Genomic DNA, 13,741 nt, shown 5'->3' on the forward strand with positions numbered 1-13,741 from the left:
TAACGCAGTAATGACTGCACGCATTAGATAGACGATGGTGTTTTATGTTATAGGGGTGTTACAAAAAGTTCTCTATGGTGTGATAAATGTGTGGAAATGGACTTGAGGATCTTGTCACGCAGCTAGTTTGTGGGCAGCGTACCGAAACCTTCGTGCTGTGTTTGGTACGCCGCTCTTTTGTGGCTCTTGATTGTCGCATACGTTAAGCGTTCTGAGCGTGACCTTCTGCCTTGGTTGCAATCCTGGACTTCCCGCAACACGACTGATGCGGCATCTCGCTGCTGGCGGTTTTTATCGTCACAGTGGCGGCATATATTGCGCAAAGGGGTACGCTGCCCGCAATCCTATGACTTCAGCACGTGTTCCAGAGAGGAGTTTGAGTTTCGTGGCGTTTGGCGGCGTCTTGCTGCGGCTGCGCGGCCTACCTGATGACCACGAAGGCAGCACGACCCAGAGTACCCGTGGCGCGGACGGGGTGATCACGTGATCACTGGAAAGTGCACTCCACCCTACGACGGAGAGAAATGAGGCGCGATGCGTACGGGACGACGCCGACACCAATGACTAGGCTAAACCGGGGAGCGAAGTTAGAACAGCTAGGGCTGTAATAAGCTTCATGCAGTGCTTGCCTTTGCTGCTAGCCTGTCCCTGCAAGCCTCCAAGCGGGAAGCCTTCGATAAGCTCTTTCCAGCGTTGAAGAAACAAAACTAATGTTCCTGCTCGTTCAAACAAGTATGCTACTCATACAGCTCCGGGTAGCCGTTTTTAAGCATTTGATAGGATGCAGTATGCGAGATTGGTTTTTGGACGTCTTTTTCGTCTGTTCCTGTCGTGATTTCTCGCAGCCATCAATAAGGATTAATTTTCATTTCAGTCCGGAATGTTTGCGGCGCTGCTCTTACGACCGACATTGGCGTATGCACAGAACACAGCACCGTGGGACGTGGTTACTAGGGAGACAGAGCATCCTTAGATATCATGAACGGTGGACAGGTTGACCGGAGGAACATGCCTCTGGCCTGCAGCTCCACATTGGAGCAGGGAGAACTATAGATAGAGGTAGAGTGTGAAGGTGGCAGGCGATGATGGCATAATACAATGAGCCACATGGAGTGCCCACGACTTAACGCATGCAGTTATGAATAGGGCTAAGATTTTGACGGCGACGTTTGCTTGTTGAGAAGGCGATTCTTGTAGCAAGTGCCTTGGTAGATAATATTACAGATTGCCTTCAATTGTTTGCCTGCTAAGTTGAGTTGATCGGCAAAGAAATGTTGTGCTCCTTAATGTCACCATGGCTGCGCCTGAAACTAGATTCGCTTTCGATCTACTGAGCTACGCGAATCTAACCACTCTCATCGGGTTCTCAACTTCTCTAAGAAGCAACGGCATCACATTACCGACTTGAAAGTCCCCTCGTCTGTCGCTATTCTACTGGCGCCATTCGGTACGGAGTCGCAGAGCGTTTATTTCCTCAGCTGCTGCGAGTTTAGTTTGGCTCAGCGCGTCCCATAACTTTCGTCGGCATTGAACTTTGCGCATCAAAACTCACAAAGTACATTAAGCTATATGCTGCACAAAGTACTTCGCATGAGACCGCTTTGACGTTTTCGCTGTCACTTCCAGGGTTTTTAGAGTTGACACAAGCAGCTGAAGTATAACCCAAAAAGCGAATTTGTAACTATAGATGCAAGATGCACGCACCTGCTGGCAAGAAACGCTGTAAGGACAATTGAATTTTGAACGATTTCCAAAGCCTTGAAAAGTTTTGATACTCGCAAGATGGGATCCTCCATGAACATTTATTCCCACTCTGCACACAAAAAAACTATCGTTAAAAAAAAAGTCATCCTCCAACTAGACATTAGGGCATGCAAACCATTACTTATGCGATTAAAGCACGCAACAGTTTCAGCACTACACCTAAGTCTGTCACAGACGACGACACATGTTCAGTTCCCAACGCCAGAAGGGCTTTCAAAGTCGGTGGCCAAGGAGAGGGCCTTTTTCCTTTCACTTGTTCCGGTCTCTGCAACAGGACGGCTTGGTCCAGAGTACCTTCTTGGCCCTCATGCTCCATGACTACCGCTTTCTTTTACCGGCGACAAATGGATTAGGCTTCTCATCAGCGGCACTGTCCACCTTGGTGACCTTCTTGGCCTTAAAATGGTGCACAGTTGTGTCCACGGATGACGATCTCTTGACTCCCCTCGTCGGCCCCTTCGCAGCCTTGTTCGTTTCAGTTCCATCTTCCAATGAGTTTTCTTGAGCTCCACGAGAAGTGGCCCGCTTTTTAGGGCAGCCTTCTTCTATTGCTGAAGCATGTCTCCGTCTCTTCCTTCTGTCTTCTCCCTGCGTGGCCGTTTCATTTATCTGGAGTGCCCTGAGTGCGCTGACAATCTGGACTTCTTCCAGCTTCAGTGCCGCCTTTCTCGGAAATATCGGACCTCCCGCGCCCGTCGCTGTGCCCTTAGCCGGTGGTGTTTCCATCAGAAAGATAACACACGCTTTTGGACGTTACTGACGTGCTGGTTCGTTTCAACAGTACCAGCTTACCAGCAACTTCTCCGTGAGCGTCTGGCGACTTACACAGTGGAACCTACCAGGTGTGCGTGGAAGCGTCTGGGAGGTCAAGGCAGTTATGGAGTACTGCTGGCCAGAGATCCGACTGCAGAAATATGACGCACTGCTCCAGCGGCGGCCTCGGCTTTCGATCAGATGAGTAGACCCTCTTGGGAGCTCCGTGAAGGTGCGTAAAAGGGCGAGTATGATGGACGCGTCTAGCTCTCACACGGTTTAAGAGTCTACGGGGCCGCAGTAACAAAAACAAGGCCTCGTAAAGCGGGTGCCTACGGAGCCAATAGCGTGACCTCAGCGCTTGTTTCGTTTCGCTGCTTTTCGTCTTCCAGCAGATCGAGCGCGTGCGCCCAGTGATCAATTTTGCACGGTAATTGCACATATGTAACGCAAGAACGTAGTATACATTACGTTGTAACGGGGCTAAATACCACAGGAACATACCAAAAACAATTTTAGGCACCAAATCTTACGAGATGGTTAAAAGGCTTTGTTTCACAAGTCTAAAAAGAAATAAGCGTCTAGGTCTATGCCAAGGTGATTTGACCCCGACGCCAAGTACTTTCCTTTGTTTGAGCTTCATTACAACTCTTGTCAACTATCCTGCTTTGTCGGAAGTTCACTGGTCATTGACCATGGTAAAAAAACAATGTCGTCTCGGGAGTGCTACGGTTATCTCTTTCACAGTGAGGCAACCGGTGGACGCATCCGGGTTGTCCATCCTCTTTCCCTCATGCGGAGTGAGAAAGAGAGTAAATTTTTATTGCGTAAAAGGAGACCGAAGCGGGTTGTGGATGAGGTCTTCAGTCCAGGACTCCAGTAGCTTCCGCCGACGCTTTGGTGGTGGCGACAAGCACCTTCTGGTTTCTTCTCCTCCTCCTCTTCCGCCTCCTGGAAGTAGCCTGCTTGCGGAGAAAGCAGATACAATGAAAAAGTGCAAATTAAACCAGCCGCTATCCGGTCTGCAGTAGGAATCAGCGAGGTGCTTGCGTGTATTTTCCGCAAGCACAGTATCACTGTCGCGCATGTCCTACTGAGGAAGATACGGGTTGAGCTCGTTAACGTGAAGGACCAGCTTACTCGTGGCATGTTTCCTAGTTTAGTTTACGAAACTGACTGCGCCGGTTGTCCACCAGCGTATATAGCCCAAACAACATATTTTACGAGGCGCCTGGGGAGAACGCTGGAACGAAGTGCGAAACGAAAAAGTAACAACGAACGCAATCGCCGAGTTTGCACAAAAAGTGGCCGCGAGATTACCCGAGACGAAGCGACGATATTGACAACGCCAAAGATTGTGTCAGCCCACCAAAACCTCGAGTCTCTTATCATCAGGACAACGCCTAACAGACTTAAGCAAGAAGAATTACGCCTTGCTTCGTATCCATGCCATGTCACCGAAAACGTTGCCAAAACCTAAAGAAACCAAGCTGCGCCCGCCGGCTACCTCAATGTGAACAAAGAAGACGTAGGGGTCCCGAGACGTCAGTCTTTTTTTCAGCATGGCCAGTGACGAGTGAACTTGATCAACCATGTTTTTTGACCAGGCGGTATGTCGTCAAACCTTCCACTAAATTCTTTGTGCCCCTCTTGAACATGGTCTTGAGAATCACACGCTGGCGAAAGTAAGTCTGTCAGACGTGGGGACTCGCCAGGCGTCCAATCCGTGGGGTTGAGCTTCTCCGCAGAACGGCACCATTGCAACAGGCGGCGTCCTTCTTTGCTTACTAACGTATATTTCCGGGCTAGTTGGTTTTGCGTTTATGAAAAGGGCATGGGGCTACAAGAACATGCACAAAAGGACGAGGAGACACAGGACATGCGCTGGCCAGCGCAGCCGAAGGAAGGGCGGCTCCTGTGCCCACGTAGCGAACGCTACGTACGGTGCGATCGCCACGACGGCAAAGACGACACAACGGATCGCCAGCTTCTGGATGGCTGGGACGGGACTTTTTAAAGCGGTCTGTTGCAACGAAAAAAAAACGCTTTGCATCTTCACGGTATCCGCATTCTGGCGCATGCTACCTATGTGTTCTATCGGCCTGTCCACATTTTTGCTGTACAAATAAATGAGGAGAATCTTCTCATTTTTTTTGTTGATGCATGAGCACAACGATCATGAAACGTGCAGATATATATGCACTTCCAAAGTGGAGATTCTGCACCGAAATATCAGTGACTAAGCAAGCCAGTTAAAACGCTGAATTTTGCGAATGGCCGGCGCACTTGGAATCAAGGGAATGTCTGATAGTTTAATTGATTTAAAAAAAGACTCTGGCGATAAGTTGTGTCATGTGTTCTATCAATGTGTTGGTATATGCCCTAGAGCAGGCAATAAACGTAAAAAGGCCACTGCGGTGGCAAACTGGTTATGGTGCTCAGCTACTGACCCGAAAGGCGCGAGTTCGATCCTGGCCGCGGTGGTCGCATTTCAATGGACACGAAATGCTAGAGGCTCGTGTTCTGTGCGATGTGATTGCACATTTAAGAGAACCAGGGGGTCGAAACTGCCCGGTGCCATCCACTACGGCGTTCGTAATAGCCTTAGTCACATTGGGACGTTAAACCCCTACAAACTAAGTATGAAAAGGCTTAGTTTCATCTGCAGGCTGAAGGAGACGAATGCTCAGGCATAGTTTTTTTCTTCATTCCTATTTCATTCGATAATTATGGAATTTCTTCACCAGACAGTGCAGGTCGGGGGCATAGCTCGAGGGGAGCTGTGGAAGATGAATAACTGTCTGCCTCTCAGACGAAATCTTTCAGCGTGCTGTACCTAATTGTTTGAAAGACGTATGGTCACGCCGTGATCTGTCCATTTTTCAAAAGTGGGACTTGGTTAAACAGGAGATCAGGAACTTGGCAATTGAGGCCTCACCAAGAATCGCTTTCCTGAAGAGACACCACCTTCGTGAGCTTGGGTGCACCCTAACGGAGCTACATGAGCTAGAGAAGGTTAGCCCGGGTGCCTAACTCGAAGAGATTAATAACGTAAAAGCAGAGCTTCAACAATTTGCGACAGAAAGATATAAGGGGGCCTTGATAAGATCTAGGTCCCGAAGGTTTCTTGACGAGCAACCTTCTCGTCGGGCCCTGAGTGACGAAAGAGAGAATGCTCTTGCGAAGGAAATATTGGAAATTCAGTACGGTGATTGCACATACAGCGATGCGCCTGGTATTCTTGCTGCTTTCTTCGACTATTATCGGAAGTTGTTTGGCAGTTGCGAAGATCCAAATCAGGGTTTTGTTTACAGTACCTTACTCGGAAACTTCCCTCGACTTGATGATGAGAAGTGTGCTATAGTGAATGGACCTATCAGTTTGGATGAAATTCAACACGTTAACAAGCTCAACCTTCTTCACGTTAACAAGCTCAACCCTTATCTTCCTCAGTGGGACATGCACGACAGTGATACTGTGCTTGCGGAAAATACACGCAACCACCTCGCTGACTCCTACTGCAGACCGGATAGCGGCTGGTTTAATTTGCACTTTTTCATTGTATCTGCTTTCTCCGCAAGCAGGCTACTTCCAGGAGGCGGAAGAGGAGGAGGAGAAGAAACCAGAAGGTGCTTGTCGCCACCACCAAAGCGTCGGCGGAAGCTACTGGAGTCCTGGACTGAAGACCTCATCCACAACCCGCTTCGGTCTCCTTTTACGCAATAAAAATTTACTCTCTTTCTCACTCCGCATGAGGGAAAGAGGATGGACAACCCGGATGCCTCCACCGGTTGCCTCACTGTGAACGAGATAACCGTAGCACTCCCGAGACGACATTGTTTTTTTACCATGGTCAACGACCAGTGAACTTCCGACAAAGCAGGATAGTTGACAAGAGTTGTAATGAAGCTCAAACAAAGGAAAGTACTTGGCGTCGGGGTCAAATCACCTTGGCATAGACCTAGACACTTATTTCTTTTTAGACTTGTGAAACAAAGCCTTTTAACCATCTCGTAAGATTTCGTGCCTAAAATTGTTTTTGGTATGTTCCTGTGGTATTTAGCCCCATTACAACGTAATGTATACTTGTTCTTGCATTACATATGTGCAATTACCGTGCAAAATTGATCACTGGGCGCACGCGCTCGATCTGCTGGAAGACGAAAAGCAGCGAAACGAAACAAGCGCTGAGGTCGCGCTATTGGCTCCGTAGGCACCCGCTTTACGAGGCCTTGTTTTTGTTACTGCGGCACCGTAGACTCTTAAACCGTGTGAGAGCTAGACGCGTCCATCATACTCGCCCTTTTACGCACCTTCACGGAGCTCCGAAGAGGGTCTACTCATCTGATCGAAAGCCGAGGCCGCCACTGGAGCAGTGCGTCATATTTCTGCAGTCGGATCCGTGGCCAGGAGTACTCCATAACTGCCTTGACCTCCCAGACGCTTCCACGCACACCTGGTAGGTTCCACTGTGTAAGTCACCAGACGCTCACGGAGAAGTTGCTGGTAAGCTGGTACTGTTGAAACGAACCAGCACGTCAGTAACGTCCAAAAGCGTGTGTTATCTTTCTGATGGAAACACCACCGGCTAAGGGCACAGCGACGGGCGCGGGAGGTCCGATATTTCCGAGAAAGGCGGCACTGAAGCTGGAAGAAGTCCAGATTGTCAGCGCACTCAGGGCACTCCAGATAAATGAAACGGCCACGCAGGGAGAAGACAGAAGGAAGAGACGGAGACATGCTTCAGCAATAGAAGAAGGCTGCCCTAAAAAGCGGACCACTTCTCGTGGAGCTCAAGAAAACTCATTGGAAGATGGAACTGAAACGAACAAGGCTGCGAAGGGGCCGACGAGGGGAGTCAAGAGATCGTCATCCGTGGACACAACTGTGCACCATTTTAAGGCCAAGAAGGTCACCAAGGTGGACAGTGCCGCTGATGAGAAGCCTAATCCATTTGTCACCGGTAAAAGAAAGCGGTAGTCATGGAGCATGAGGGCCAAGAAGGTACTCTGGACCAAGCCGTCCTGTTGCAGAGACCGGAACAAGTGAAAGGAAAAAGGCCCTCTCCTTGGCCACCGACTTTGAAAGCCCTTCTGGCGTTGGGAACTGAACATGTGTCGTCGTCTGTGACAGACTTAGGTGTAGTGATGAAACTGTTGCGTGCTTTAATCGCATAAGTAATGGTTTGCATGCCCTAATGTCTAGTTGGAGGATGCCTTTTTTTTTAACGATAGTTTTTTTGTGTGCAGAGTGGGAATAAATGTTCATGGAGGATCCCATCTTGCGAGTATCAAAACTTTTAAAGGCTTTGGAAATCGTTCAAAATTCAATTGTCCTTACAGCGTTTCTTGCCAGCAGGTGCGTGCATCTTGCATCTATAGTTACAAATTCGCTTTTTGGGTTATACTTCAGCTGCTTGCGTCAACTCTAAAAACCCTGGAAGTGACAGCGAAAACGTCAAAGCGGTCTCATGCGAAGTACTTTGTGCAGCATATAGCTTAATGCACTTTGTGAGTTTTGATGCGCAAAGTTCAATACCGACGAAAGTTATGGGACGCGCTGAGCCAAACTAAACTCGCAGCAGCTGAGGAAATAAACGCTCTGCGACTCCGCACCGAATGGCGCCAGTAGAATAGCGACAGACGAGGGGACTTTCAAGTCGGTAATGTGATGCCGTTGCTTCTTAGAGAAGTTGAGAACCCGATGAGAGTGGTTAGATTCGAGTGGCTCAGTAGATCGAAAGCGAATCTAGTTTCAGGCGCAGCCATGGTGACATTAAGGAGCACAACATTTCTTTGCCGGTCAACTCAACTTAGCAGGCAAACAATTGAAGGCACTCTGTAATATCATCTACCAAGGCACTTGCTACAAGAATCGCCTTCTCAACAAGCAAACGTCGCCGTCAAAATCTTAGCCCTATTCATAACTGCATGCGTTAAGTCGTGGGCACTCCATGTGGCTCATTGTATTATGCCATCATCGCCTGCCACCTTCACACTCTACCTCTATCTATAGTTCTCCCTGCTCCAATGGGGAGCTGCAGGCCAGAGGCATGTTCCTCCGGTCAACCTGTCCACCGTTCATGATATCTAAGGATGCTCTGTCTCCCTAGTAACCACGTCCCACGGTGCAGTGTTCTGTGCATACGCCAATGTCGGTCGTAAGAGCAGCGCCGCAAACATTCCGGACTGAAATGAAAATTAATCCTTATTGATGGCTGCGAGAAATCACGACAGAAAGGACATCACGACAGGAACAGACGAAAAAGACGTCCAAAAACCAATCTCGCATACTGCATCCTACCAAATGCGTAAAAACGGCTACCCGGAGCTGTATTAGTAGCATACTTGTTTGAACGAGCAGGAACATTAGTTTTGTTTCTTCAACGCTGGAAAGGGCTTATCGAAGGCTTCCCGCTTGGAGGCTTGCAGGGACAGGCTAGCAGCAAAGGCAAGCACTGCATGAAGCTTATTACAGCGCTAGTTGTTCTAACTTCGCTCCCCGGTTTAGCCTAGTCATTGGTGTCGGCGTCGTCCCGTACGCATCGCGCCTCATTTCTCTCCGTCGTAGGGTGGAGTGCACTTTCCAGTGATCACGTTATCACCCCGTCCGCGCCACGGGTACTCGGGTCGTGCTGACTTCGTGGTCATCAGGTAGGCCGCGCAGCCGCAGCAAGACGCCGCCAAACGCCACGAAACTCAAACTCCTCTCTGGAACACGTGCAGAAGTCATAGGATTGCGGGCAGCGTACCCCTTTGCGCAATATATGCCGCCACTGTGACGATAAAAACCGCCAGCAGCGAGATGCCGCATCAGTCGTGTTGCGGGAAGTCCAGGATTGCAACCAAGGCAGAAGGTCACGCTCAGAACGCTTCACGTATGCGACAATCAAGAGCCACAAAAGAGCGGCGTACCAAACACAGCACGAAGGTTTCGGTACGCTGCCCACAAACTAGCTGCGTGACAAGATCCTCAAGTCCATTTCCACACATTTATCACACCATAGAGAACTTTTTGTAACACCCCTATAACATAAAACACCATCGTCGTATCTAATGCTTGCAGTCATCACTGCGTTAATTTTTTTATAGACAAGCTAGCACTGGTTTCTCGTCGTACCCTTCGGCTAACAGCCTGTAATTTTTTCTTCTGACTAATACGCACTAACGAGGCTGATCGACTTCAGAACATATCGTGTATGGAGTCAACATAGTGCATGAAATAAGGCTGAGAAATACACTTGTCCCAACTTCCGTTGACGCAGTGCGTGTTGCCAGCTAAGTCGTCTGAACACTCAGCTGCAGAAAACCTTTTGGTACACGTACGACGCCCTTGAGGAGACGTAAATAAAAGTTTTCACCTACCAGAAATTGCTTCCTGAAGTCACACTCTTCGTAAACAGCTAAAGGTCTGTATGGTGATGCTTGCGGTTCTTGTGACATTAGTTAATAAACGTAAGAAAGCGCTTTTGGGGACTTTCTGTGTGGTACAGCCACCGCGCAGAAAAATATAAAGTATTTTTTGAAATTTGTGCCCGGATGTAAACGCAGTCGTGTTCATGTGCTTTTCAACAATCGCCTTCCAGGTCAGGGCGAGGATGCCGGGACATGTTTCTGCTATCAACTGCGGCCATGTACGCTTTGGTTCTTCTACAAGTCTTCACTCCACACCTGGGCGTGAGGTTTGTGCATGTGCTCATATTTCAGGTGCGCAAATAGGAATTACTTCCAGTTACTGCTTAACCGTCCTCCGCCACAATAAAGTATTTGTGCCATCGAGTTTACTCGATAACGACAAACTGATAACCGGCGCATGATGTGCAGAAATAAAACACGCTGAAGGAGGCGGACACCGTAGTTTTTTCGAGCCGCGTTACGAACTGCTTAGCTGTGCGGTGTTGCCGATGCGATGACTCGCAAAAATTGAAAACAAGAACACTTCATGGGCGTAACGCGATATATTATTGTGTGTGTCGCCTCGGTGAATATTATATAGTGTTCCATAGTTTCAGACGCGTATAAAATAATCACACAAAAAAAATTCTTTCCCCTTCATTGTCCTCCTGTGACTGCCAGTGTGCTTTCAATTGCAGCAGCTCAGGGGCTCCATGCCTCGATAGCATATGCCGCGGCTGGCACTATTTATACTTCCGTTTTATTTTGTTTCTGAATGAAATACAAGAATAATAAATCCCGTCTGTCACTTTTTTTATCTGAGAAGGGCCTGTTCAAGCTCAGGCAATCTGCTATGGAAAGCCGAGCACCAGACCGGGAAACAGCTTGTACCCATTTGAGTAAACAGGGTGGTAGCCGGCCATCAGCGGATGTCGAACCCACCACGTCCCGAAGCCGAGATAAGTTCTCTAGCTCGAGGCAGTTCTTGAAAATATTCCCTTAAGAAGCCATTCACATAGCACTCTTCCACACCCTGATTCCGCAATGCCTGCATGACAGCTGAGGTTTCCACAAAGTCGAATGCTTTCTCGTAATCAATGAAGGCTATATATAGGGGTTGGTTATATTCTGCGCATTTCTCTATCACCTGATTGATAGTGTGAATGTGGTCTATTGTCGAGTATCCTTTACGAAAGCCTGCCTGATCATTTGGTTGACTAAAGTCCAAGGTTGTCCTGATTCTATTAGCGATTACCTTAGTAAATACCTTGTAGGCAACGGACAATAAGCTGATCGGTCTGTAATTCTTCTAGTCCTTGACGTCTCCTTTCTTATGAATTAAGATAATGTTAGCGTTCTTCCAAGCTTCTGGTACTCTCGAGGTCACAAGGCATTGCGTATACAGGATGGCTAGTTTTTGTAGCACAATCTCTCCTCCGTCCTTCAGCAAATCTGCTGTTACCTGATCCCCACAAGCTGCTTTCCCTCTTTGCATTGCTCCTAAGGCTTTCTTTACTTCCTCCTTTGTTACTGGCGGGATGACCCATTGCTGTGCTCGACAGCCTCCCTCAGTAACTTGATGATTACATTCGCTACTGTATAGATTTGTGTAGAACTCTTCGGCTAATTCAACTATCTTATCCATATTGCTGATGACATTGCCCTGTTTGTGTTTTAGCGCATACATCTGGTTTTTACCTATGCCCAGTTTTCTCCTCACTGATTTTAGGCTACCTCCATTCCTTAGAGCATGCTCGATTTTCTCCATGTTAAACTTTCTTATGTCGGCTACCTTGCGCTTATTTATTGACTTAGATAGCTCTGCTAGTTCTATCCTGTGTGTGGAGTTAGACGTCCTCATGCTTTGACGTTTCTTAATCAGATCTTTAGTCTCCTGAGATAGCTTGTTGGTATCCTGTCGAACCATCCTACCACCTACTCCTGCGGCGCACTCTGTAACGATAGCTGTAAGATTATCATTCATTGTTTCAACCCCACGGTCGTCTTCTTCAGTTAAAGCGGAAAATCTGTTTTGCAGCGACATTCTGAATTCCTCTATCTTCCCTCTTAATGCTAACTCGTTAATAGCCTTTCGATTCACGAGTTTCCTCCGTTCCCTCTTCAAATCTAAGCTAATACGAGACCTTACCATTCTGTGGTCGCTGCAACGGACCTTACCGAGGACATCCGCATCCTCTACGATGCCAGGGTGTGCACACAGTATGAAGTCTATTTCATTTTTAGTCTCACCATTGGGGCTCTTCCACGTGCACTTCCTGTTTGCTCGTTTGCGGAAGAAGGTATTCATAATCCGTAAATTATTTCTATCTGCGAACTCTACTAATAACTCTCCCCTACTGTTCCTAGAACCTATGCCATAGTCACCTACCGCCTTGTCTCCAGCCTGCTTTTTACCTACCTTTGCATTAAAGTCGCCCATCAGTACAGTGTACTGTGATTTTACTTTGGTCATTGCCGATTCCACATCCTCATAGAAGCTTTCAACTATCAGGTCATCATGGCTTGATGTAGGCGCGTAGGCCTGCACCACCTTCAGCTTGTACCTCTTATTAAGCCTAATTACGATAGCTGCCCCTCGTTAATAATGTAAAACTCCTCGATGTTGCCAGCTATATCCTGATTTATGAGAAATCCCACACCTAGTTCTCGCCTATCTGCTAATCCACGATAGCACAGTACATGCCCGCCCTTTAGTACTGTATACGCCTCATCTGTCCTCCTAACCTCACTAAGCCCTATGACATCCTATTTAATACTTTCCCATTTAAATATTGAAGCTATTTATAACGATTGCACAGCTACTATAGTTCTCCATAAAGTCAGCAATAAAATTCCAATACGGAAAGGTGTCAGGCAGGGAGACACGATCTCGCCAATGCTCTTCACTGCCTGCTTACAGGAGGTATTCCGGGGACTGGAATGGAAAGAGTTGGGGATAAGGGTTAATGGAGAATACCTGAGTAATTTGCGATTCGCTGATGACATTGCCTTGCTAAGCCACTCAGGACAAGAACTGCAAAGCATGATCAATCAGCTAGACAGGCAGAGTAGAACGGTGGGGCTAAGAATTAACATGCAGAAAACCAAAGTAATGTTCAATAGCCTTGCAAGGGAGCAGCAGTTCGCAATTGGTAGCGAGGTGCTAGAAGTAGTAAGAGAATATGTCTACTTAGGGCAGGTAGTGACCGCAGATCCGGATCATGAGAGGGAAATAACTAGAAGAATAAGAATGGGGTGGAGCGCGCATGGCAGGTTCTCTCAGGTCATGAATGGTAGCTTACCAATATCCATGAAGAGAAAAGTATATAACAGCTGTATCCTACTGGTACTCACCTATGGGGCAGAAACGTGGAGGCTAACAAAGAGGGTTCAGCTTAAGTTAAGAACAACGCAGCGAGCTATGGAAAGGAAAATGATAGGTGTAACGTTAAGAGATCGGAAGAGGGCGGAGTGGGTGAGGGAACAAACGCGGGTTAATGACATCCTAGTTGAAATCAAGAGGAAGAAGTGGGCTTGGGCAGGGCATGTAATGCGGAGGCAAGATAATCGCTGGTCCTTAAGGGTAACGGAGTGGATTCCAAGAGAAAACAAACGTAGCAGGGGACGGCAGAAAGTTAGGTGGGCGGATGAGATTAAGAAGTTTGCGGGGATACAGTGGCGGCAACTAGCAAAGGACAGGGTTAATTGGAGAGACATGGGAGAGGCCTTTGCCCTGCAGTGGGTGTAGTCAGGCTGATGATGATGATGATGATGATGATGATGAAGAAGTCATTCATTTGCACTTAAATTAAGAAGCGAAGAGGAAGAAG

Source organism: Amblyomma mixtum, chromosome 3 (genome assembly GCF_055824585.1).
Source record: "Amblyomma mixtum isolate Tamu chromosome 3, ASM5582458v1, whole genome shotgun sequence".
NCBI classification, from domain to species: Eukaryota; Metazoa; Arthropoda; class Arachnida; order Ixodida; family Ixodidae; genus Amblyomma; species Amblyomma mixtum.